Source organism: Sycon ciliatum, chromosome 9, assembly GCF_964019385.1.
Source record: "Sycon ciliatum chromosome 9, ocSycCili1.1, whole genome shotgun sequence".
NCBI classification, from domain to species: Eukaryota; Metazoa; Porifera; class Calcarea; order Leucosolenida; family Sycettidae; genus Sycon; species Sycon ciliatum.
The window spans coordinates 29,679,860-29,705,459 of NC_088651.1; the positions used below are offsets into that span (position 1 = coordinate 29,679,860).

The following is a 25,600-nucleotide window of genomic DNA, read 5'->3' on the forward strand; positions in this document are numbered from 1 at the left end:
CGCACGGCCACATACACGCACCCGCATACACATACACACGCACGCACGCACGCGCACACCCACATGTATGCACACACGCATGCGTACGCGCACCCGCACTCTGACACCGTGCAAGCATGCACGCATGCACACACGCTGCGCACCCGCTGGTACGCCCACTCGCGGACGCACGCACTCACGTTCTAGCACTGACTGGCGGTGTGGGACACCCCATGCCATGGCGGTGTGGGACACCCCATGCCATGGCGGTGTGGGACACTCCATGCCATGGCGGTGTGGGACACCCCAGACCATGGCGGTGTGGGACACCCCATGCCATGGCGTGTTGGACACCCCATGCCATGGCGGTGTGGGACACCCCATGCCATGGCGGTGTGGGACACCCCATGTGTGCACGCACGCTTCTGATACTTATGAGAAGCTATCTGCTCCACTTAGTTGCGGTGCTATTGCTCTCACCTATGGCACCATGCCACCCATAGCTTTTGCGACTGCATGCGATTCAAACCCTTATCAGTGTCACTAAGGGAATACAAACATACGAATGGCATGCATTCGAACTACATGCATGTAGCTGAAGCGCTTGAATACCATACTAAGGTCATTCAGCTGACCAACGCGGAATTTGGGGGCATTCGGCGGCTTGGTCTGATTCTTAGCTTGTTGGTAACCGGCTTGAGATTTCAAAGGTTGCTATGACAACGTGCAGTCATGCGCAGGGCCACCCAACATGCATTTGGGGGCCAGGAAAGACAGAAACGCGTTGCTAGGCAACAGCAAAAGCGCTTGGCGAGTATCACGCTACTCATCCAGCGCGCACGTTGGCGTAGGGTATCACCCTACCCTTGCGCTGCGTAGGGTATCACGCTACCCTTGTGCTGTGTAGGGTATCACGCTACCCTTGTGCTGCGTAGGGTATCACGCTACCCTTGTGCTGCGTAGGGTATCACGCTACCCTTGTGCTGTGTAGGGTATCACGCCACCCTTGTGCTGCGTAGGGTATCACGCTACCCTTGTGCTGCGTAGGGTATCACGCTACCCTTGTGCTGCGTAGGGTATCACGCTACCCTTGTGCTGCGTAGGGTATCACGCTACCCTTGTGCTGTGTAGGGTATCACGCTGCCCTTGTGCTGCATAGGGTATCACGCTACCCTTGTGCTGTGTAGGGTATCACGCTACCCTTGTGCTGTGTAGGGTATCACGCTACCCTTGTGCTGCGTAGGGTATCACGCTACCCTTGTGCTGTGGGGTACCACATTGCCCATCGCTGGAATCAGACCCGCGCCCCGGATACCTTGCGCTGGCGCAAGCGCGCACAGCCACACCCACATATACGCACCCGCATACACACGCACGCACACCCCCACGCATGCACACACATATGCATGCACGCGTACGCGCACCCGCAGTCTGACACCGCGCAAGCACGCATGCAGGTACACACGCTGGTACGCCCATTCGCGGACGTATGCACTCACGTTCTAGCACTGACTGTGCACGCACGCCTCTGATACTTATGATAAGTTACCTGCACCCTCAGTTGCTGTGCTATAGCTCCCACCTAAGGCATCATGCGACCCATTGCTTTTGCCGACTACATGCGATTCAAACCCTTATCAGTGTCACTAAGGGAAAACAACCATACGAATGGCACGCATTTGAACTACGTACATGTAGCTGAAGCGCTTGAATACCACACTAAGGTCATTCGGCTGACCGACACAGAATTTGGGGGCATTCGGCGGCTTGGTCTGATTCCTAGCTTGTTGGTAACCGGCTTGAGATTTCCAAGGTTGCTATGACAACGTGCAGTCATGCGCAGGGCCACCCAACATGCATTTGGGGGCCCAGGAAAGACAGAAACGCGTTGCTAGGCAACAGCAAAAGCGCTCGGCGAGTATCACGCTACTCATGCAGCACGCACGTTGGCTTAGGGTATCACGCTACCCTTGCGCTGCGGGGTACCACATTGCCCCTCGCTGGAATCAGACCCGCGCCCCGGATACCTTGCGCTGGCCTCCTGACGGCCAAACTCAACCAACTTGTGCGCTGTGACTGGGGTTGTGCATGTATTAGCAACATAATGTGGCCCAGGTCGGCAGACTTTCAATTAGCCAAGCGAGCTACTCAGGCCAGGGTGCATGATCACTATTCGCAGCACTTATCGTCCATGCAGCAGTCGGGTTAATACTATCATGATTATATGCCAGTCTGGTAATGCGTTGTACTGGTGGACAGTATTGAAATCATCACTGCATTCGATGCAAATATTGGTATACCTTGGTTTCAGTATTGGAAAAAAAGAGAGTAAGAGAACCTGGTTGATTTGGTTGCATCTGCGACTGGCTACCGGGTGTTGTGATCAGCAAAGTTACCATGGGAGAAAATAAGAGCGCAAGGATTTGTTGGGTCTTGTTTTGCCGTGCCGGTGCGAGAACCCTAAGTGCATGGCAAAATAGAACTGTTTCTTCCACAATGCAGAATGCCTTCCGGTACATGGCATTGATGACTGAACATCTCGCCAGCTCGCCCAAATGGGGATCATGCCCAAACGGAGGAACAAGACATCTTTCCAGCTCAGCTAACTATATGCTGTGAAACGGATGATTAACTTGTGCCACGCATGCCAGCTTCTGTTCCATTTGGCCCAGGCTTAGACACATCAATAGCAGCTGATCCTCCATTACATGCTCAATGGCGATTTACGGCCACCTCCATCTGTATCCGCCGTCTCTCAGCTTCCGTCTTCGCAGACCTGGCGCGGCGCAGTACATTTTCTCGGCCAGACTCAAAGAAGTCCCACAGAGCGGTCCAAACACCTGAAGGCAAACCAGTCAGAAACTGGAGCGGCTCAGAGTCTTTCTTTACGTTATTGTACGTAAGCTGTTTTTCGGCATTCTTCACCCCGGTCCTCACATCGTCCAACTGCTCCACGAGACTCTGTACACGAGCTCTACTTGCTGCCAGCTCCTGATGCAGATGCTGCACTTCCATTACAGGACCAAACTGCACTAAGCCAGAATTCTTTCCAACTCCAAAGTACCGTTGCCTCTCAGCAAAATACTGGTTTGGGAGCATGGGGAGCTCGTGATGCAGACGCTGCACTTCCATGACCGAACTGCACTAGGCTCAGCAAATACTGTTTTGCGAGCATGGGGAGCAGGGCGTCCAGACTCCACTCTCTTGCGAAAAGCAAACCTGGTAACGTAGGACAGCTGTTTGGGTTCCTGGACTCATCCTGTCCTTGTAAAGCTGGGCAAAACAATTTCGATTTCGGGATTGAAATGATTGCTGCAACTCAAATATTCAGAGTGACCCTAAAACTACGTCCTTCCTCACGGGGCATAGCCTGGATCCGCTCGCTCCACGCCGCTGTGGCTCCACACGAGGAAAGGAGTGAAATGACTTGTTTGCTTCGTTCTCCTGTTCTGACAGTGAGGAACGCAGCAATGATCCTGAGAAGGCATCCTGAAGTCGAAAAAAGGAAGACGTCTAAACAAAAACAAAACAGCTCAAATCAAAAGTCCTTGTGACATTTTTTGTAGACAGGCTTGCACTGCACATAGATTTCGCGTGCGCTGCACTTCGCATGCGAGAAGTCGTGCACAGCCGAGGTGAGGTTGGTCGCGTGTGTGCAGCAGGATCCCACGCCACTGCGGAGTTGCCCCCTTGCTCGAACCCAGACAATAATAAGGGGATCGGTATATTAGTCATGGACCACGAGTTGAGTGAAATATTTTATTAAAACGTTCCTCTTGTATTATTTTTTATTTATTTTATTTTAAATAATCGACGTGGAAACAACAATTTTATAATAGCAATAAAGAGAACAAATTCTGCTGTCATCGCCAAACTACAACGAAGGCATACAAGTTTACCAAAAATTAATTTTCTTGTCACATTCATCAGTGGAAAGTCGTGACTGAAGAGTAACCATGCTGAACAATGATTAAAAATACATTCAATAATGTGTTACGAGAACAAAATAAAGTGCTAAACTAGAATGAGGGAGGGTGAGACAATAGAAGTGAAGTGAGAGCCAAGTGCAACGGCGGGTGAGAAACTAATAATTATTGTAACGCTAGAACTGTGTAGTTAGACAAACAATCATGCTGTGCACCTACGAAAACAATCTTAATGCAACTACACGTTTCTTCTGCTTACAAAAATGAGGCTTAAGCAAACGAATACAAACAGCCTCAAATACTTTCAGCTGACTACGGATATGCATTTCCAGGTCAGAGACACTGTTATCTAGCCAGGTCTTGGATACGGCTAGTATATCCAGCTGCTGTTCTATGATTATACTTTCAACTTCACACAGTTTGTGGCGTAGACTGCGTAATAATTATACTATTTTGATGTGGCCAGTGTTAAGTGTACTACTGTGCTGGTTCAGGTGGTGGGTGTGTCGGTGAAACGGGGCGGCGTGTGGATTAAGCTTCATGCTGATCCGATTGGTGTGTTGAGCATGCGGGTTCAAGGGGAGTGGGTCGGTGGTTTGAGCCATTATGCTTTAACGGGGGTTGGGAACCCAGGCCTGGTACCAAATCGCCACTCTCTTACAGTACCGCCAACTTCGTCAAGCCAGAACGATTCTTCCGCGACCTTCTTGGCGTCCGTGACCAAGACTGTAATACGAGCAGAGGCTGTTCTAAAGTGCACGCAGGTGTACGCGACGCTTTGTACTACAGATACACCTTGGCCTTGCAGTGTTCAACTTTTGAATCCACATCGCAGTCCGGGTCAACATTTCCAATGCAGTACACCGTCACGCGAGGTCGTCCTACGAGTCCAGGTGCACTCTTGGGTGTTTTCGGTGCTGTGTACCGCGATGTCTCCTCCCCATGGTGGTTTGGCTTTTGCGTACGTTTGTCATGGCCAGGTGCATGCGGCCTTGGTGGCTGCCTTGCGGAGTCTGCATACAAATTTTCTACAATGTGCTGTGCAGCTGGGCCTTGTGTTTGTACCGGTGCATGTGACAGGTCTGGGGTAGCGTCGGTACTCGTACTAAAGTGCATGGGGAGAGTACTACTTGTAGTAGTTCTGAGATGAGTTGTATCCCCAGGGTCAGCGTGGACGTGGGTCAAACGGGATTGGTGATCTTCTTCAGCATGCAGTTCACGTCGGAGCTTTTGCTCGTCGTCCTTCAACGCCTGAATTTCCCTGTCGGAATCTCTCAGCTGTACATTCACATATTTCATCGTCTTTAGCTCTGATTTCAGTTCGCTTACTACCCCAGTGAGTTCGGAGAGTGCGGCGCAAAGGCTAGCTACATCAGGGTTAGCATGACTTACGGGAGTAGGGCAATCAGCATTGGCCTGTTCGCCTTTCTGGGAAACTCCAGTCCCAGTCGCTGGATGAGCTCCTTGAGCTCGTCATCAGTAAGCACGGCGATGTCCGTATTGGGGTCGAGTTGCCGCGCCATTATAATTATCACTATTTACTGGTGTTCCATGGGCCTAGTGCCCCAGGAAACCGGAAAAAGGAGTAAAGGTCAGGAGCTCGCAAACTTGCATCCACCCCTGACAGGTAAAAATTGTAATCATGCTAGTCATGGCAACGGAAAGTAAAATTTTGGAGATCGATCCGCGCATGGTTCGATCGTGAGCAGAGTACAAAAAAAGCACACATTCAAACTGTGCAACAGAAGCAGAAGAGGAAAACGAAATGAACACTGTCGTTCAGTGAAATGCTTCTGTCCAAGGGTGCTTGCACCCGACGGGGTGACAGCGCCCCTAGTCAGACAATACAAGGCAAACAAAATAGAAATTAGCTGAGTCACAGCGCGGGACTCCGAAACGAAAGCCCGTATGTGAATATTAATTGTTCGTACCTGCTGTACAACGTAACAATTGCTCAAATTCATAACGCAATTTCAAACTAGCACTCGTAGAATTGTAGTTCGAATGTGCCACTCGATTATAGTAACAACGACAAAGAGATACTCTTCTAAACATTTCTCTCCCTTCTCACTGTGCCGAAATTCACAGTGACCAAAATAATACGAAAATTGACTATTGTTCTGAAATAGGCAAACAAGGAGCTACTCACAGGACAGCTTGCAAAGAAGCAAGATTGGGCAGGTGTAGGTCTTGTCGCCCACCTTGACCTTCACAACTCGCACGTGTCCGTCTGGACCAGGGTGCACTTCAGTGACACGACCCATTGGCCAAGTGCCCCGTGGTTGTCTTGGGATGTCACTAGAACGATGTCGTCGACCTTGAGGTCAGTCTCGGCCGTCCTCCACTTGAGTCGCCAGTTCAGCTCTGGCTTGACTTCCTGTATTCATCTCCGCCAAAAGTGGAGCACGAGTTCTTGCACTACACGCCAGCGTTGCTGAGGGTTGAACTCGCTCTCGTCCACTCCTGCAGGTGCAAACCGAGTACCGACCCGGCCAAACAGGAAATGGTTGGGCATTAGTGGAGTCGGGTCACGACCATCTGCCGACATGTAGGACAGGGGCCGTGAGTTCATGAGCGCCTCTGCGCCGAGGATAGCAGACAATAGCTCCTCGTCTGTGACCTCCGCGTTCTTCAGAATCGCCGAGATAGCACGCTTTGCCAATTTTACTAACGCCTCATGCACTCCGCTGAAATGTGGTGCTGCTGGAGGGTTGAAACGCCAGCTAGTCTGCGGATCCGCTGTCTGCCGCTGAATCGCCTCTGCATCAAGCTGCTTGACTAGCTGAGCAAGCTCATTGGTGGCGCCGACGAAATTCGTGCCATTGTCGGAGATGACGTCGATCGGTACTCCCCGTTGATTGGTGAAGCGTACGTACACCTGCAGGAACAAGTCCGTTGTCAACGCGTATGCATGACAGCTCGAGATGTACTGCTCTCGTCTGCAAGCAGGTGAACAAGCACAGATACCGCTTGTGTTGTGTCTTGCCGCGACCCTGCTTCGTCATAAACGGTCCGGCGTGGTCTACAGAGACTCGGCCGAATGTGCGTACCGCACTAAGGTTGTGGCACCATCACCTGCATTGCCGGCTTCGTACAGTTCCGCGCGCACCTCGCACCCCGGGGGTTCCCAAGCTCGCACCTCTTCGCGGCCAGCGATGATCCAGTAGCGCGATGAGAGTTCGCCTAGCGTGTGGCTGACACCGAACGCGTGATATCCTCCTTTGTGACATGCCTTGACAATCAGCTGTGTCACATGATCTTCTCGTGGTAGGACGATTGGATTGCGTTGTTCTGCAGTCAAGAAGTCAGCATGCTGTAGTCGACCTCTGACGCGTAGAAGGCCAGCGTCGTCAATCATTGGCTTGAGCGAGACCAGCTTGCTGATTGCAGGGTGGGCACATACCGCCACTGGGTAGGATTGGTTTGCCGTTGAATCTCGCCCACTCGACTAGCCACAAACTGTTTGAAGGTGCGGCTGTAATTGGTGATCCAGTTCAGAACGTTGCTGCTGTCCGACCATAGCGTCGTTGCTCGGGGGTCGAGGTTCAGTGACTCGGCGGATGATGTGGCGAGCGTTGCTCCGGTTGTCGCCGCCATTAGCTCAAGCCGCGGAACGCTGACAGCAGTTACTGGTGTCTCACGGACCTTGCTTGCGACGAACCGTGCTGTCGGTTCTCCAGTGTCATAGTGACTGACAAGACACGCAACTGCTCCGTACGTGACCTCGGATGCATCTGAGAACACGTGAAGCTGGCTGCTGATTGCTGTGCGCGCTGTGGCCGTCAAGCAGCGTGGTACACATACTGTTGATAGCTCCGTCACCTCCTCAAGCCAACCGTGAACCTTCTTGACGATTGCTGGGGGCAGTTGCTCATCCCATGCTGCTCCACAAAGCCACATTTCTTGCAGCAGGATCTTTGCTTGCACGAGGTACGGTGCGAGGAGTCCGAGTGGATCAAATAAACTTGCTGTTGCACTGAGAAATGCGTGCTTCGTTGGATTAGAGCCGATCTCCGACAGCTGCAGCTGGAACGTGAACTGGTCCTCCTTAGCAAGCCAGAGGACTCCCAGTGTCTTGATAATCGGCAGCTCTCCCTTCGTGAGGTTGATCTCCTTAGCGCGATCCTCCTCCGGGATGGTCTGCAGTACTGCCGTGGAGTTGCTCAGCCATTTGCGCGGGTGCATACTGGCTTTGTGCCACAACGCTAACAGCTGCCTTACGAGCTCAACGCCTTCCGCATCGCTTCGAACAGAGTCCATGGAGTCATCCATGTACGTTGACTCAAGGACCGTTTCCGCTGCACGAGGATAGGTGTCGGCGTGCTGATGGGCATTGTGCCTTGCCACGTGTACTGCGCCAGGAAAGGCGACGCTGTCACACCGAAGACCACTCGGTTGAACTCAAATGTGGCCGGTTCCTGCTCGTTATGCCGCCACAGAAAGCGATGGAAAGACCTGTCCTCCAGAGCCAGGGATATCTGGAGATACATCTCCTGGATGTCGCAGCTGATGGCAACCTTGTTCTGCCGGAAGCGCAGGAGTACCTTTGGCGGCGATTGCTGCAGCTTGGGACCAGCACTGATATCATCGTTCAGCGCTACACCATTGCTGATACCAGCTGCTTTGAAAACCACACGTGTCCTCGTGGTGGCCTTATCCTCACGGATGATGGCGAAATGTGGAAGGTACAATCCGTTTACAGAACCTCCACACTCTTTGTCAGACACTCGTCGAATGTACCCGTTGGCTAGGTACTTGCGGATGACATCACTGTACGCTGTTGCTGCTGCTGAGTCACGTCACAGCCGCTTTTCCAAGCTGTGCAGACGGCCGAGTGCCTTCGCTCGGCTTTCAGGCATGACTGGAAGTTCGGATTTCAAGGGTATGCCAACGCAGTAGCGGCCGTCCGTCACCTTAAACGACGCTGCCACTTTCTGCTCTGCCGCCTTGTTGTCGTGTGATATGAATTTCGTAGTGCTGCTGGTCACTTCTTCGATTTCCCACAGGCGCTTCAAGCTGCTCTGTAGGTCACCGTCGCTGAACATTGTGAAGCAGCAGCTCGCCGCTGGGTGTGCTGGTTGTAGTTGGCCGATGCAGGTCCAAGCTAATGCCGTCCGACACGCCACGGGGTCAGGACTGTTACCAGAGAGCTCTTCATGCGCCATGTGAAGCTCCGGATAGTCGGCACCGATGAGCACGTCAATGTGGCGTTTCGACGGTAGCGGCGGAAACTCAACGTTGGCTAGATTTGCCTATTGCTTTCCCAGGTGGTGCAAGTCTACAACCTCCATGTTGCCTGTTGGCTGTTCGATTGTGCACGCATGAAGAGTCGTCGATGTGGCTCCGTCAATACTTCGCAGAGTGCACAATACTGGTACGGTGTGAATGGTTTCTTGCTGTCCATTCAACTTGCTGGTTGTCAGCAACATGCTTGATCCCACCAGGTTTAGTTCAGCCATAACATTGTTCGCTATGTAGGAGTGCGTGCTGGCGTCATCCAGCAGCGCGTTGACAGTTAGCGACCGTTTGCCATTAGATAGCTGAAAGGGAACTGTCCGAATCGACGTCACCGTCCGCACGATCTGGTCCTCTCCCTTCGTGCTGTTTCCGAGAGAGACAGCATTGAAGTTCTCCGGCTGCATGGCTCCAGTCTCTCCGGAGGCGTGGGTTGACGACGCTGGAGGCAGTTAACGGGGCTCACTGTGCAGCAGGCAATGGTGATGCTGCGTGCACCTGTCGGTACCGCACTGCCGGTCCCGTGGGTAATCCTTGCCGCTGTGCCCAGTCGCAAGGCATCTATAGCATGACTTGCTTCGCTTCGCTGCAGCCCAGCGCTGGCTTCCAGCTTGTTTCTGAAACTCTGGGCAGCGCCAGATCGGGTGCTTGCCGCCATCGCAACATTGGCACGTGGACCTTGCGGTTGGCATGTTTCCGGCGGTGTTTGTAGCTGTCACAAACGTGGTCGTGTGCGGCTGCACCGCGTCATGTGCCGTTACCGTCCGAGTCGGCTGATTTCGACTTGTCCCGCTGGTTGACAATTGGCTTCTGACGTGATGCTGCTGGCTGATTCCTTTGATAGTTTCCGTGGCGGCAGCAAGAACTTCTGCCTCGGCATTCAGCCACTCCAGCAGCACCTCCACCGATTCGTCTATTTGATGGTGTACTATCCAGCGGCGATACTGTGCCATCAAGTTCACCGGCAGCTTCTGTTTGATCCGCTGGTAGAGAATGCTGGTACCTACAGTCCATTTCAAAACTATAGACGCGCACCTAGGCAAAAACCGTTTTGGCCAGCATCTATACCACATAAAATCTGTGATCACTTTGTGCATCAATTTTTCCAAATTGGGCGTCTGTTATCCAATCGTTTAGAAACTATAATGAGAGTGATTGTGGAGCGGACCTGAGCAATATTCCGAAAACTATTCTCAAAAAGTTCCAGCCAAATTTGAAATATTTCAAAAACACTACGCGTCTATAGTTTTGAAATGGACTGTAGCTCTGTGTGCATACCAGCATCCTTTAACGTCACCACTGCCATGTCGAGCAAATCGGTAAAGCGCTCCAGGTCCTGGTCTCCACCGGATCGAATAGGTGGAGATTGTCCCAGCTCTTCCAGCCTAACCGCAAGGCGCCGGCGACTCCAAATGAAGGGTCGCTTCAGCCGCCGCAGAGCAGCCTCGTATGCTGCTGCCGAGTAGCCAAGACTCTCGATGGCATCCAGTGCCTCACTTGCCACGTACTGTCGGAGCTTCAGCAGCTTGAATTCAGCGGGAAGCGGTTGCTGGTCCACACAAATGCTGAAAGCGGATTTCCAGCGCTCGTATTTTCGCTTCTCTCCAGTGAACACGGCAATTTCGATCCGCTTCAACTTGCTGGCAATGTTAATCTGTGCACCTGCCGCTGGCGCAGTCCGTGGCGCAGGTCGAGCTGCAGTGCCTCTGACATATGTCGGAATTGGGGCGAATACTGCGGTACGGGGTGCTTGTATGCCAGCGCTGGGTCTCGTACCGTACTGTGACGCTCCGGCAGAAATGGTGTGAAATGGTGTGCGATGGTCCAGTAGACACAGGTGAGTTGTACACGACTGCACTATTGCTCGCACTCCACTGCGGTTGCTGTTGTTGGTACATATATGCCTGCTGTGGCCTAGCACTATTGTTGCATACATCATACTGGGTGTTTGATCAGCAGGAGCGTGGATCAGGAAGGTAGAGCCTTGTTCCTGATTTATACTTATAGCCGGAGCGTTGCTGCCCATGGTCATAGTTCCAAATGACGCTGGCGGCACTGAACTACATGGCTGGGACTCTGCGGCTGCTGCAGATAAAGCGGTGCATGCATTGATGTTGATCAGATCCTTTTGTGGTGGCGCATGTGCTGACGCGGTTGCAATGGCAACAGTCGGGAAGCGTTCGGCAGGTTCCCCCACACGCTGACCACTGATCATTACAAAACGACTGTCGGGCTCTACTTTTACCCGTTCTCTGTCATCTGCAGCCCTGGGAAACTTCATCCGCGTGTCGTCCTGGCGACCAAGAAATGGTGCATCTTGGAGCGCCGCACGCAGATTCTGAATTTCTCTGCTTTCTTCGAGCACTGACGGCAGTAACGGCGTTGCCCCTCTCAGCGGCGATTGCTTGGGACTGGGAGTCTGCCTGGTCGACGCTGCCAGGCTCGCTCTGCTGCTCCTGATGAGCACACTCCTGGCCAATTCCATGGCATCTGCATACTGGACTTCCAGCTGTTTGTATTGTTTCTGGAGACCTGCATGTCTTCTGGAGTCAGTGTCCACCACCGCTTCCATGAACTCCAATAAGACCTTCTTGGTCTTCTGGTACGCTATCGTCAAGCGGCTTCTCCATGCCTTTACGTCCTAATGGTTAAGCACCTTATTTGTGGACTCTACGGTCAAATTTCTCCGGGTATTCGTGAAATCCGTGTTAATCGCTTTTTCCGTGTGAGGTCTTCCAGTTTTACATCCATGATGGCTCCGTGAGAACCATCCTCTGCTACCAATAGTTTGGAGTTGACAGAGGGCATGCAAATCGAAACCACGCCCTGTCAACGACCCATTCTCTTTATCCCGCAACAAGAAAACGATGGAAGATCCTGTCCTCCGGAGCCAGTGATATCTGGAGATACATCTCCTGGATGTTGCAGATGATGGCGACCTTGTTCTGCCGGAAGCGCAGGAGTACCTTTGTCAGCTTGGTTTGGAGTTGACAGAGGGCATGCAAATCGAAACCACGCCCTGTCAACGACCTGTTCTTTGTCAGTTTTAGGCCACACCGTTTTATCTGTGTTTCGCGTCCCCCGCGCGCATGTATTTCACAGCCGGAGTTTTTAAAAAAGGAACAATTTTTTTGTTTTGAAAATGCAATACAAATTTAATGCAAACCCAGAAAGAATGAAGTTGAAGCAAACCCAGAAAACCAGAAAATGTAACCCAAAAGGAAAAAAACCCGAACATGATTTGTTCTATTTATCGCATGAGTAGTTACTCGCATGATTGTACTCAGCTCACATGTGTGTGTAATAAGCTGGGCTGCAAGTCACACAATCATCATGCCGCCTGTGTTTGGACAACAAGCATGGCAGAGGGGATACACTCATGTATTCATGTACATGAACAGTGCCGCGTCGCTTCACTGTACACTAATGCAATGCACGTACACTGTTTTTTTTGGATGGCTTTTTTAATTTTTTTCGCCCTCCCTCATTGATTTCATCGGATAAGGTGACGCGAAACATAGAAAAAAACGGCGTGGCCTTAACGACCACTACTCAGCAAAGAACAAAAAAACAACGAAGCACAACGACACGCCAACGCTGATGTGGCATCGCAAATCCCGTATCGTGCACGCAGGCACTGGGTTGAAACAGAAGAAAGATGCGCTGCAGGCGTGCCAAGCAGCGAGTGAGTACACAACGCGTACTAATGCTAGTCATGGCAACGGAAGATACAATTATGGAGATCGATCCGCGCATGGTTCGATCGTGAGCAGAGTACGAAAAAAGCACACATTCAAACTGTGCAACAGAAGCAGAAGAGGAAAACGAAAATGAACACTTGTCGTGAAGTGAAGTGCTTCTGTCCAAGGGTGCTCGCACCCGACGGGGTGACAGGCAAACGAAATAGAAATTAGCTGAATCACAGCGCGGGACTCCGAAACAAAAACCGGTGAGTATGTAAATATTAATTTTTCGTACCTGCTGTACAACGTAACAATTGCTCAAATTCATAACGCAATTTCAAACTAGCACTCGTAGAATTGTAGTTCGAACGTGCCACTCAATTATAGTAACAACGACTAAGAGATACTCTTCTAAACAAGCATCATCAGGAATGAGGTGAACATGGAAAAAACACCAGTATAAAAGAAGGAAGCAAAGCGCGGTACCTAGTAAGAGCGCGGGTAGAAAAGTGCAAAGCACGTCAAAGGGTGCTAATGTTACCCTTTGCTTTCTTTTCATTTAGCTCAACCGTACAATTCTCTCTTTTGTTTTTGGAGAGTGTTTTGGCCGTGATTCGCATACGTCACGTTGACAGAGCCATCAATGGCCCAACCTCACTGCAGTATCTCAGTGCAGTCTGTGCTCAGTAGTTGTTGCGCTTGTCCTAATCTCAGTACGAGTGGCTTTCATTATTATTTCATAAGTTGGGTATGTGACCGTAGTAAACAATAAAGAAAAGCTTTATGTGCAATATAACACCGGCGCTACTTCAAGTCGAAATTTTCACTGCGTCAGACGCACCGGCAGCTCTCAAGGCTACTGCCCAAGTAAGACAAGCACAGAAGGCAAGTTGACGACAATTTCAGCACATGCAATGGGGCAAGACAAGGAATAACAACAAAGATTGGTTGTCCGAAGACATTCCTAGCAAAGCTTATTAGTAACAAACCATTTTCGGGGAAGACAATAACGTTTGGACCAGAAAGACGCTCTGTGCTTTTTCGTTTGATCTAGGTGGGTGCTGGCTCTGCATGAATCGAGAAGGAGGTGATGCTATTGTATCTTTGTCGTACCAGTGTGTAAAGCTGTAAAGTGGTAATTGTGAGGAATATTGTTCTACCTACCCTGAGTGAAACGAATCTTATCATTTTTTTAAAATTTCAATGCGGAAGTTAAAGTAATCGGTACGTAGGTAAAACGATTCAACACCGGGGCGCACGCATTCGTCAGCATGTACTTTTAGGTCCCGTGGGGGTCATCCACCGATATAATGGGAGTGCGATCTATATCTGATCGTCCTCATCTACGTCCACTGTTGATTCACTAGTCCATCTCCTCTTCCTGGTCATGTGCAGGGCTTAGAACAACTCAGGCTAACATGGTACAGAGAGAGAGTACGAACCATGCGGAATCACACAATAACACAAACAGAACTATCGAGTCCAAGTAGGCCTTGACAGATTATGCTAATATTTTCGTGAAATTATGCTTTTCGCATTGCTGAAAAAATTGCAGAATTATGCTATTTTTATGCTAAAAGTTATCATATTATGCAGCATTATGCTCACATATGCTGCTTATGTATATGATGGTTCTGTGCAAAATAACAGGTGAATTTTTTGTAGAGGGCGTTGTACTGTAGTAGCAAAAGTTCAACGGGGTCAACGCACCGTCCGACCTAGCTACGACCGTCACCCTGGTCACTGATTGTAGTGGACTGGACATGTTATCAAGGGAAACTTACGCCTTCCTGGTGCGTCTACTTGTACTTGTACCGTACTTGTAGAACATGTACAACTGTATGGAATTTGATGCGAACAGGCGGATTATTCCAATTTTATGCGATTCGTATGCAATTTGCCTCGAATTATGCGATTATTCGATTTTGGTAGGAATTATGCGAAAAATTATGCTAGCATTGGCTAGCATAATCTTCTTAGTCCAAGAAGATTTACGATTCCACTGAAGAGGCGTACGGACGTGTAATCGCTGGCACTGGAGGTGAGAACGACCGTGAACGCCGAAATCGAAGTAGAAGTAGGTGCTGGTTGGACTTTTGGATGCTCTGGTTGGAGGAAGAAGCTTGCTTGGCTGCTGAGTTGCTTGGTTGCTGTTGGTCTGGAGCTGACTGGGCTGCTGTTATATCTTCAGGTTGGCTGAGTTGGCAGTGTCCTGCCATTGGATGAAGTCCTGGTCCAGGTCTGGTCTAATCCTTAGCGCTGGGGCTGGGTTGTGCGTTGCGTCTAGCTGGATTACCTACATCGCTACATCGCTGCATCACGTGCTGGATCACGCGCTGGAGTGGAGTGCTCGCGCCTCTGTTCACACTGGTGGTTTGTCTTCACCAGGCTATTTTCGCGACTTGCTGCGGCCGTGTCTGCGGTAATCTGGTGCAAGATGAGCCTGGGTGACGTTGTAGACTTAGCCATTCTCACTTTCGAGGAACTGCGAGGTTTAGCTCGGCAGCATAGCATTGATGGCCTGGACAGTATGGCTCGCGCGGAGGTGGTCGGGAAACTTCGCGAGGCTGGTGTGGGTGTGTTACACCCATCAGCTGCTGGAGTCGTTGAACGCTTGGGTGAGATGATGCGGATTGTCGTTAGCATCAGTGACGAGTTGGCAGCGCTGAGAGACGACCAGCGGCGGCAGATCACGGCTGCAGAGGAGAAGGGTATCCCCTTACTAGAGGTTGAAGCGATTGTAAAGCGGGAACTGGCATCTCTCTCGGACAGAGTAGGAGACTTGGAGAGGGCCAGCGGCGGGAAACAGCACAAGCATGCCCGGCCGCAGATGACTGCTCCCCTGGCGAGCTATTCGAAGATTGAAAGAGCACAAAGAGACCTACATGCCACATCCCGAGGTGAAGGATCAGTGCTTGAAGACGTTGCTAGGAATGAACCCAAGGAGTTGTATTCACAGGCCATATCTAGAGATACTGCCCCAATTGACCTTCCAATGGACATATCGGTTGACCAGGCGCCGTTCGAGGATGTCATGTCCAGGAAGGAGCGTCGACGCTTCAAGAGGCGGCTAGCATCAGAACCTTCCGGGACGGAGAAGGCTACAAGTCCTGCGGAACGGCAGACTGACAGTCGCAAAGCGCAGACAAATCCCATCCGCCGCCACGAGTCTTCACGTTACATCCGGGAACGTACGTCCGATAGCAACCCGACACCTTCGTTAGACACCGTCCCCAGAGGCCCGCGGAAAGTTCTCTACCTGGGGCAAATCCCGTATGGTTGCCAGGCACAGTCCATCGCTGAATGGTGCAGAGATCGGGACGTGGAGATAGTGCAATGTATTATATACTCTTCTGAATACTTCAGAACGGCCTCCGCGAGAATAACAGTTGAAGCTCAGGACGTGAACAAAGTTAGTGAAAAGTCTTTCTGGCCTGAAACAGTTGCATACACTCTCCGTGACTGGCGCTTCAGGTCCGACCAAGCAGAGGCGCAATGAATACCTCGATACTGAATGCGCAGGCTCCAACTTTCGTTCCGGGTAGATTGCGCCATCCGAAAGCACCTTTCAGAGACAGGGGAGGACTGAGTGGTGACGCTAAGCTGAAAGTTCTACTGATAAACATCAGGAGCCTTCGAAACAAGATTAATGACCTAGCACAACTCACCCGCCAGCTTTGTCCTGATGTTGTCTGTGTGAACGAGACATGGCTGGATAGTACAATTACTGATGGAGAAATCACGTTGGCAGGTTACAATGTTTTGCGTGCTGATCGAGAGGATCAAGTTGGTGGAGGTGTCTGCTTATATTCCCGAACATCCTTGCCTCTCAAGCCGAGATGCGATATAGCTGCTGCTGGGGTTGAGAGTTGTTGGGGCGAGATTCCCTGCACTGGTGGGAGTTGCTTGATAGGCACAATCTATCGTCCTCCCTCTGAACCTGTTGGCTACTGGGATCGGCTCGATGGTCTTCTACACTCAGCTATCACTCCGGGCAGGAACGTTATACTGTGCGGTGACTTAAATGTGAATGTGGATCCATCAACGGCTCCAGATCATCAGCTCCATTTCCTGTCTGATCTAACGGCAAGCTACAGTCTCCACCAGGGCGTTCATCAGCGGACACGGTTTGCATCTAATTCCACAGCCACCACATTGGATCTGTTCTTCAATACGTTTGACCAGCACAATGTGTCAACGATCCATCCCGTGGCTTTCAGCGACCATGCAGCGGTCATAAGTGAATTCTACCTTGACCCGACAAGGAGTCCCGAGACATCAATGTTGTGCCGGAACTACCGAAGGATAAATCATGAAAGCTTCAAAGCTGACTTGATTCAGCAGAATTTTTGCAGCATCGAAGGCAGCCCAACAGACATGTGGATGGAGTGGAATAATCGCTTCCTGCAGGTGCTTGACACTCATGCCCCTCTTAGATCTTGTAAGCAGCACAAGCGACAATCGGTACCGTGGATGGACAGCCAGCTCTTGCACCTTTTGAGTAAGCGCAACCGGCTTCATAGAAAGTGGCTGTCAGACAGATCTGAGCAAAGGTACGCCACATTCAAAGCGGCGAGAAGGGAGGTCACTACCTGTAACCGGAAGCTGAAAGAAGCGTACTACAGTACAAAATTTCAGCTTGCGACTTGTGATGTAAAACAAACCTGGCGAATCATCAACCAGTTGACGGGGAAACAAAGAAAATCGGCACCGCTTCAGTGCTCAGCTGAGGCAATTCGAAGTGCTTTCGCCAAGATCGTGGAAGATCCCAGCCGCCCAGTTCATCTTCACCTACCCCAAGGGCCACGAACGGCAACTAGTTTTGTGGAATTTGTTCCTGTATCTATTGCAAAAGTCCGGAAGCTTCTAGAGCAACAGAATCCGACGAAGGCAACTGGCAGTGACGGCATCCCTGCAGCCCTTCTTCGAGCTCATGCAGATGTTCTTGCGCCGTCATTGGCCTTACTGTTCAACAAATCCATGAGGGAGGGACATTTCCCAGCTCCTATGAAGGTGGCCAGCATTTCACCTCTGTTTAAAGGTGGTGATCCCAGCATAGCAAAGAATCACAGACCCGTGTCTCTAATGTCGATAGTTTCTAAGCTTTTGGAGCGAGTCATCCATGATCAGCTCACTCAGTACTTGTGCCGACATGATCTATTTCCACCAACTCAGTTCGGCTATCGTTCACATCATTCCACATGTGATGCCCTTGTATTAGCCGTTGAGGGCATATGCCAAGCCCAGACAAAAAAGTACTTCACAGGGATTGCTTTCGTAGATATGTCAAAAGCATTTGATAAGGTGAAGCACCAAACCCTTATTCAGGACCTATTCGAGGTCGGAATTGGTGGAACGGTGCTGCAATGGCTTGCAGACTACCTCTCAGATCGGACACAGTATGTCAAAGTCGGTCAGGTACAGAGCTCACCATACACCAGCTTCTCCGGAGTACCACAGGGGTCAGTTCTCGGGCCCCTGTTGTTTGTTCTCTACGTCCGTGACATTGCGAAAGAGCTGTCCCCTTACAATGTTGCGACCCTGCAATTTGCGGACGATATCTCAATTAGATCCAGCAGCATGAGCATGGATGAGGTGTCCCAAAATCTCTCAAGTGCTGTCCAGCACCTCGCCGATTGGCTTAGGAACCGCGGTCTCATCTTGAATGAAAAGAAGACACAGATCATGTCGATATCGCCAGTACGATCTCAAACATTTGACTTGCAAGTGCAATGTAATGGACTGCCTCTGCCAACTGTTCGCTCTGCGAAATATTTAGGTCTCCACTTTGATGCGGACATGAGCTGGAACACCATGGTCGACCACGTCGCACGGGGCGTCGCGTCGAAAGTTGGCGTGCTCAGACAATACGCTACGTTCCTGCCCTTTCAATGTCGCATAGCCTATTTTCGTTCTTTCATTTTATCACACTTTATGTATGCCGCTTCTGCTTACTTACCATTTCTCACGGCGTATCAAAGTCGACGGCTTAATGGGCTCTTCAAGCGTGCTGTACGCACAGTCTGTCGGGTACCTCCCGGGACACCCACAAGCAATATTCTTACACGCATGAACATCCAAACATTGACCACATACACCAACATGCACCTTCTGGTTTTTATCTGGCCTTGTCTCCATGACTCCTCTAACATCAGCATGTTGTTCGCTAACTTTTTCAGCCGCAGTAATTCCACTCAAACTCGTGGTGGGCACAGCAATTTACTGATTGTCCCAGCCAGCCCAACTGCATATCTTGCCAAACGTGTTACCTATGCTGGGACCATCTTATGGAACCAGCTCCCCGCTGCGGTCAGGCAAGAAAGAAAACGCAATCGCTTTAAGTCAATGGCTCTTGCCTTTTTGCTTACCAGATAAATACATGTAAGTCTTTTTACAAATACTGTATGCACTGCTCTTTGCGTTATTTTCTCCCTATGCAAGTCGCAACTCCTGTTTTGATTTGTTTTTTCTTCTCTCTTTTTCTTTCCCTACTAGTTGCTGTTACACTCACTGATCCGCTAGGCTTATGCACAGATATACAGCATTCCCTCACTAGTGGGACCATTGTTATTAGGCTAGGGCCTGTTTTGGACTTCCCACTCTAAATAAAGAATACAAACAAACAAACAACGCCAGGAAACCGAGCAAACTAGATACAGAGGCAATGCCAATTGGAAGAGTAACTCGGAGAAGCAAAGGCACAGGGAATAATTGAGGAGACCTGGGAAGGGCGACTTCAGAGGTGTTAAAAACAGTTACATCAGAGTCAGGAAAGCATTCGTAGGCAGTCAAGAATCACTTATAATTCAGTTCTAGTTGTCGTCAACTTGTAGCCAATAACACACAACTACTCAAGTTGAACATTTCCGTTCCCAAAATACACAGGAATCATGATTCGAAGTAGTTCAATTTGTGTTTACTATGGCGGCGGGGCATATATTGGCCCGACTTCTGCGAAAATCAGGCTTGGGTTGAAAATCATTTAACTGAGAAAAATGATGTTTTGTAAAAGTTTGTGTCCCGTGTAGGCACGTTCGAGTGCAACGAAGTGAAACCAAAGAAAATCTCGCTTGTTTGAAGAAGTAGTAATCATGGCAGGAAGGGTTTCAGTGCTCAGGGAAGGCATAGGGCTTCTGGTAAAATATTTGCTCTTATCCCATAGTACGGTAGGAAACCATGGATTCAGCCAATCAGCAGTAGGCCTTGGCGGATAAAGCTCGAAAAGGTGGCAGATTCTGCTTTTTTTGTACCGAAATTGGCAGAACCATACAAACCTTATGGCGGGCAATTCCTCGAATTCTGCTCCATTTCTGTATCCACATACCAAACATGCATGAAACTTACCAGAAAAAGAACCGAATTCTGCCAATTTTTCTGCCGGCATTATCCGCCAAGCCCTAATCAGCAGCCGGTATTTCCGAGGAATATAGCATGCTATTCCCGGAATTGACTCTAATTACTGCTTGTTCGTTGTGGTTTCTTTGTGAGATTCATGCTCTGGATGACATTCATCATGGCCGGTGTGGAACCATGACATCCGGCGATAGTTCTAATGTCGAAATTCCGTTCGACTATTATTATTATTTTTGAATTCTTTATTCTCACGATGGCACCATCGCCAATAAGAGATAAATTTATGAGAAGGTGAGATTGTGGGTTAAACAGTTGGAAAGTGATTTACATCACTTTGAACTTTACAAGTATGGGAGAGGGTGAGTGCTGCAGGAGCAGATTGAGTTAATCAGCAGTGAGCAGATTTCTTGTTTGAAAGCAGGCCGGGAGGAGGCATCACGAATGCTAGCAGGGAGGGCATTGTAGTATTCTAGGGACTTGTACAGTGGGGAGTCTTTACAGCGATCGGTTCTCGAGGGTGGGAGGTGCCAAGTGCGTGTGTGTCGAAGGCTGTACTGGGCCGTAACTCAAGCGGGGGTGTTGAGCAAGCGTATGTGTTGTGGGGCATATTGGTATTTTATGGAGTGAGCAAGAAGGGTGAGCTTCACTTTGCGGCGAGAGAATTTACACACGTTGTTGTATTTGGTTCTTGTGCCGTAGAGTCCAGTGTCTGATGTCATGATATATGTAGAGTCCAGTGTCTGATGTCATAATATGGTCTAATAGTAATATTATAGGAACTGTTTGGCATACAAGAATCCGTACGCAGACTTATGACTGTTAGCATGGCTCAGTGGAAGATTGACCGTTGGAACGCACCTTGAGATCTGCGGCCATTCAGCATGGGATTTTCCAGGGGGACTCCATATCCCAACTGCTGTTCGTCATCTGCCTCATACGACTACTCCATTCAGCTCTGAACGGCCACAACATCATCACAGCCATCAACACCTGGGCTGTGGCTATGATACGGTATAGTGCTGGTATTTAGAAATGGACGCAAGACGATTTGAAACCTGCTGACCGAAGAACGTGCAAGCATCTGACTATGCATGGAGCTCTCGATCCACGCGCTTATGTAGCTCGCATGTACATCAGCCGCAAGGAGGGTGGACGTGGTTTGCAAAGTATCCATGATGTTGTCACCATGGAGAAAAGCAATTTGCAGCGTTATGTGCTTCAGTTAGATACGGAACTCATGAAGCTTGCTGCACCCATTCTGTGGCCACATCTGGATGCCCCACTAGATAACTCACATTCTTTTCGACTCTCTTGTACACACCACAACAACAACAACAACAGAACTGCAGGGTCGCAGCAACAGCTGCTCCAATTCTTGCACCGCATGTGTATTAATATTACTATGCCACAGGCACACAGCATTTAAACATAATCATGGCAGCCTGGTACACATCACTTTAGCATAACAAAAGGAAAACAACGCAAGACAGTAAGCGATCCAAGCCATGGGACAATGGATATATGAACCTGTGATCGAAATGCGTTCACCACGGCCTAGTGCACTGATTAATGGGAATTGCCGCCAGCGACAATGGTGGAGATGCTGAATAACCCCAAATGGGCCAGTCTAAATAAAGCCAATGTGCTACCTTAATACAGAATTATCTGAAATTGGCCCACACACGGAAACATGCTCGCCACATACACGCACTACTGCTTACTCAGCCAATAAATCCATATGCACATACATATTTAGTGATGACTATCCAATTGGGTGGGCGGGTGGGATTCGCAACTGTACAGCAGCAGTGCAAGAACAAAAAGAACACTGTCTTCAGACCAGCATGCACTTTAATGTGCATGCTGCAACTCCGCACTGTGCAGCCAGTGCGTACCGCACTCCCAGCACAGTCCGTGAACTCTGGACTGTGCACTCGTGTTTCGAAAAGAACAGCATTTCTTGTTTACTTCGTTGCTCTCATCCAACAAGAAATGAGGCATGGTAGTGAAGTGCGGCTTCAAAAAGAACATATCTTGGTGTAGACCCAGAAACCCTTGCATGGGTAGTTTTTTCCGGCAAACAGAACAACTGACCAACGAGAATACCTGGAGTTGACTGACAAAGGCTGGTCTCAAGAAGACCACGGAGAGCCTGATCACCGCGACACAACACCAGGCCTTGGCAACTAACCTGCTCAAGGCCCAAATCTTCCATCAGGCCAGCAGAAGCCCCCTGTCTCAATTGTGTGGGAAGGCAGGCGAGTCAGTTGCCCATATCCTATGCGAGTGTTCAAAGCTCGCTGGACGGAATTACTTGGAGCGTCATAATCGGCTGGCCTATGCGTGTACATGGGATACCTTGTGAAGACGAGTACTACAAGCACCACTGTGGTCGGTCCAAGAGCATCATGCACCCGCGGGTAACGTGCCTGAAACAAGAGATACTTCAGACGCCAACATCTCTCCGCAGGACCAGAAGATCAAGATTCTGTGGGATTTCACCATCTGGTGCAATCGCTTCATTGAGCACCAGAGGCTTGATATTGTTCTGATTGATTTGAAACAAACTCCCAGTAAAGTCGCATTTTTGTCTGAATTGTTCCTGAACTCTCCATGGATTCACCTCGAATGTCCCGTTCTTTCTTCTTCAAACAATTACGGTGCCCATTCACACTTCGAACTGGGCACGGCACTTTCAAGACCTGACCAGCCTAGCCTGCAAGATCTCTAGTGGCAGGCACGGGTGCCGACTGTTCGAACTGCACTGCAGAGTCGAACCGTGCTGTACGCAGACCTGCAGTCTATGCCGTCGAACGTTTTTTGCGGGAAAACGTCCTTTTGTCTTGTTTTTGAGCTTTATTATTATATTGTTATTATTTATTCTTCTTTTACTAGGGAATTCCCAACAGGCGTCAGCGCCTTTTTACAGGGAACCCTAGGTATAATTTGATGGATGAGCGAAATTCAGCTGGTGAACTAGACATGCGGCAAGCCGGTGGAAGTGTATTCCACCTGGCAGCGCCCAAATAAGAAATTGCACTAAAGCCATATCGGGTGTTAGCGGGGGGGGGGGGGGGGGGGAGGCAGAACAAGAGCAGCAGAGACTTGGCCACGGGTGGTGGCTGCAGTGCGAGCACCATGGGGGCGCAGGGTAAAGCGGTCTCGCAGAAGAGGACTAGCAAGTCCATTCAGGCAGCGGTAAACAAATACATAGGTTTTGAAGTTGAGGCCTTTCTCAAGGGCGTTAGTATGACTGTATAGAAGAGTGGTGGGAGTCATTCTATCCAACGAAAATATTCTCTTTAATGCTACGCGGCTGGCAGTAAGAAGCTTGTCATATAGGGTTTGTGATAAGCAATGAATATATGCAGTGCTGCCAAACTCAAATGTGGACTGAATGATCGATAAATAGAAATTCGTTTGCCAAAAATGCTGATATTCTGCTTTGCATGGACAAATGCTCCGACCTTCCTATTGACATTTGCGCATACTGCATCCACTTGGGTTGAAAAAGACAGATGTTCGTCAACCAGTATTCCTAAGTACCGAGCGTAAGCAGATGGGACTATGGAAGTGCTCCGGCAGTTGACTGCGGTGACAGGTGGCAGCTCCGTGCCCGGTCGCCAGAGCAGATCTAACTGAGTCTTGGACGGGTTTAACACCAGTCCCTTCCGATCTAGGTAGCGATCCAGAGCGGCAAGGTCATCACTCAGCTGGGTTGTGATGATCTGGATGGACTTGTGCTTGATATAGAGTGTGATATCATCGGAATAAAGTTGATTCAATGCATGTTGGAAGCACTGTGGTGCATCACGGGTGTAAATGCAAAATAGCAATGGGCCGATCACGGAGCCTTGTGGGACGCCTCTTGTGCAAGGGCGGGCCCCACCTAGCTGTTGTCCTACTCTTACTCGCTGGACGCGTCTGGTCAGGTAGCTTGCAAACCAAGCAAGTGCAGTGTCAGCACTGCCAAGCATCTTCAACTCGTCAATGAGCTCTTGATGCTTAACTCGGTCAAAAGCTTTGCTCATATCTGCAAACACTATGCCGCAGTACTCGTTGTTATCAAGGGCTTTGAGACATTCGTCGCCCACTAGCGCTAGGCAGTCCTCACACGAGCTGTTGGTACGGTAGGCAAATTGATTGTCAGGCACGTACATGATGTTGTGTAACTTAAAGATTGCAATAAGCTGCTCCAAGACAACTCGTTCTAATAACTTGCTGCATATGGGCAATAATGAGACTGGTCTGTAATTAGTAGAGCTTTCTGCATCGCCTGATTTGAAAACTGGGCTGACTGTGGCATTCTTGAAAATATCTGGTACGCACCCTGTGCTCAGAGATTTATTGATAATATCAGTGAGAGAAACTGCTATGGAATCACGACCATGCTACAGTACGGCTGGTAAGACGGTGTCAGAGCCAGGTGACTTACTTGTGTTTAGAGCTATTCAGGGATTTTGAGAGAAATCCATGGATTCTGCATGTCTTGTCAAGGTATAGAGATTTTGGTGGTTGGCCAGTATGGATTTGTTTTAGCTTTATTACTGCTTGTTCTTTGTGGTTTCTTTGTGTCTTTCCTGTTGTCTTTTCGTTTGACCTTAGTTTTCCATTCTCCTCCTGCGCCTTCGCCATTTGTTGTAATAATGATAAGAATTGAGACACAATCTAGTTTGCGTTGCTGTGAGGCGGGGACCAGGGGGAGAACAACACTATTCCCATCTCACTAAGACCCTATCCCAATTAGCAAAGGGACGTCCGACTACAGCTGACAATCACAGGTGGTACGCAAAAAAAGAAAGAGCATGAAGAACGAGTGCGTTCAGATCCTACACAGAGAGGTTGCATCTAGCTGAGCCGTAACTAGCGAGAGGTTGAAAGAAAGGTAGATGATGTCCAGATGTCCAGAGTAGTAAATGGGCACCGTAAAGAGGTGAAACCCTAGTCCTTGTGTGGTAGATTTTGTGTCACGTGTTTGTCTCGTCTTGGTCGCTGTGCTCACGCATCATTGGTTGGTGGTGTTGTGCGCATGCGCGAGACTATGTGAGCTGGTCTTTGGTCTGTCGTCTTGTCAAGATGTAGTCGTTTTCCGTGGTCCTGCTTGTGCCAATAAAAAGAGTGTAAAAAGGCAGTCCAGTGGTGGCGGTTGAGCTGATGCAGTGATAGAGAAGTAATGTTACATTTACAACACGGTGTTAAAGTTACAACATGGTGTTACAATTACAACACTTGGATGAAAAGGGTTACGTGCATGGGATACCTAGACGGCAGCGCACAGAAAATGGAGCAACAAATTCTTCCTACATGTTCAGAACTGCATTACAGTGGCTAATGTACAATCATGTCTCCCTCTATAACTTTCAAAAGTTCTGAAGTTTTAGGAAGCGCAGAACAAAGATGATATGGCCTTTATATTACTAATTT

The 25,600-nt window shown here is 49.6% G+C and overlaps 1 protein-coding gene across 1 annotated transcript in view; it reads left to right on the forward strand.

The window, feature by feature from the left end:
- Positions 1 to 25,600, forward strand: part of LOC135824423 (protein slit-like) — a 298,036-nt gene that overhangs the window by 68,431 nt on the left and 204,005 nt on the right. The gene's annotated exons all lie outside the window — the stretch shown is intronic.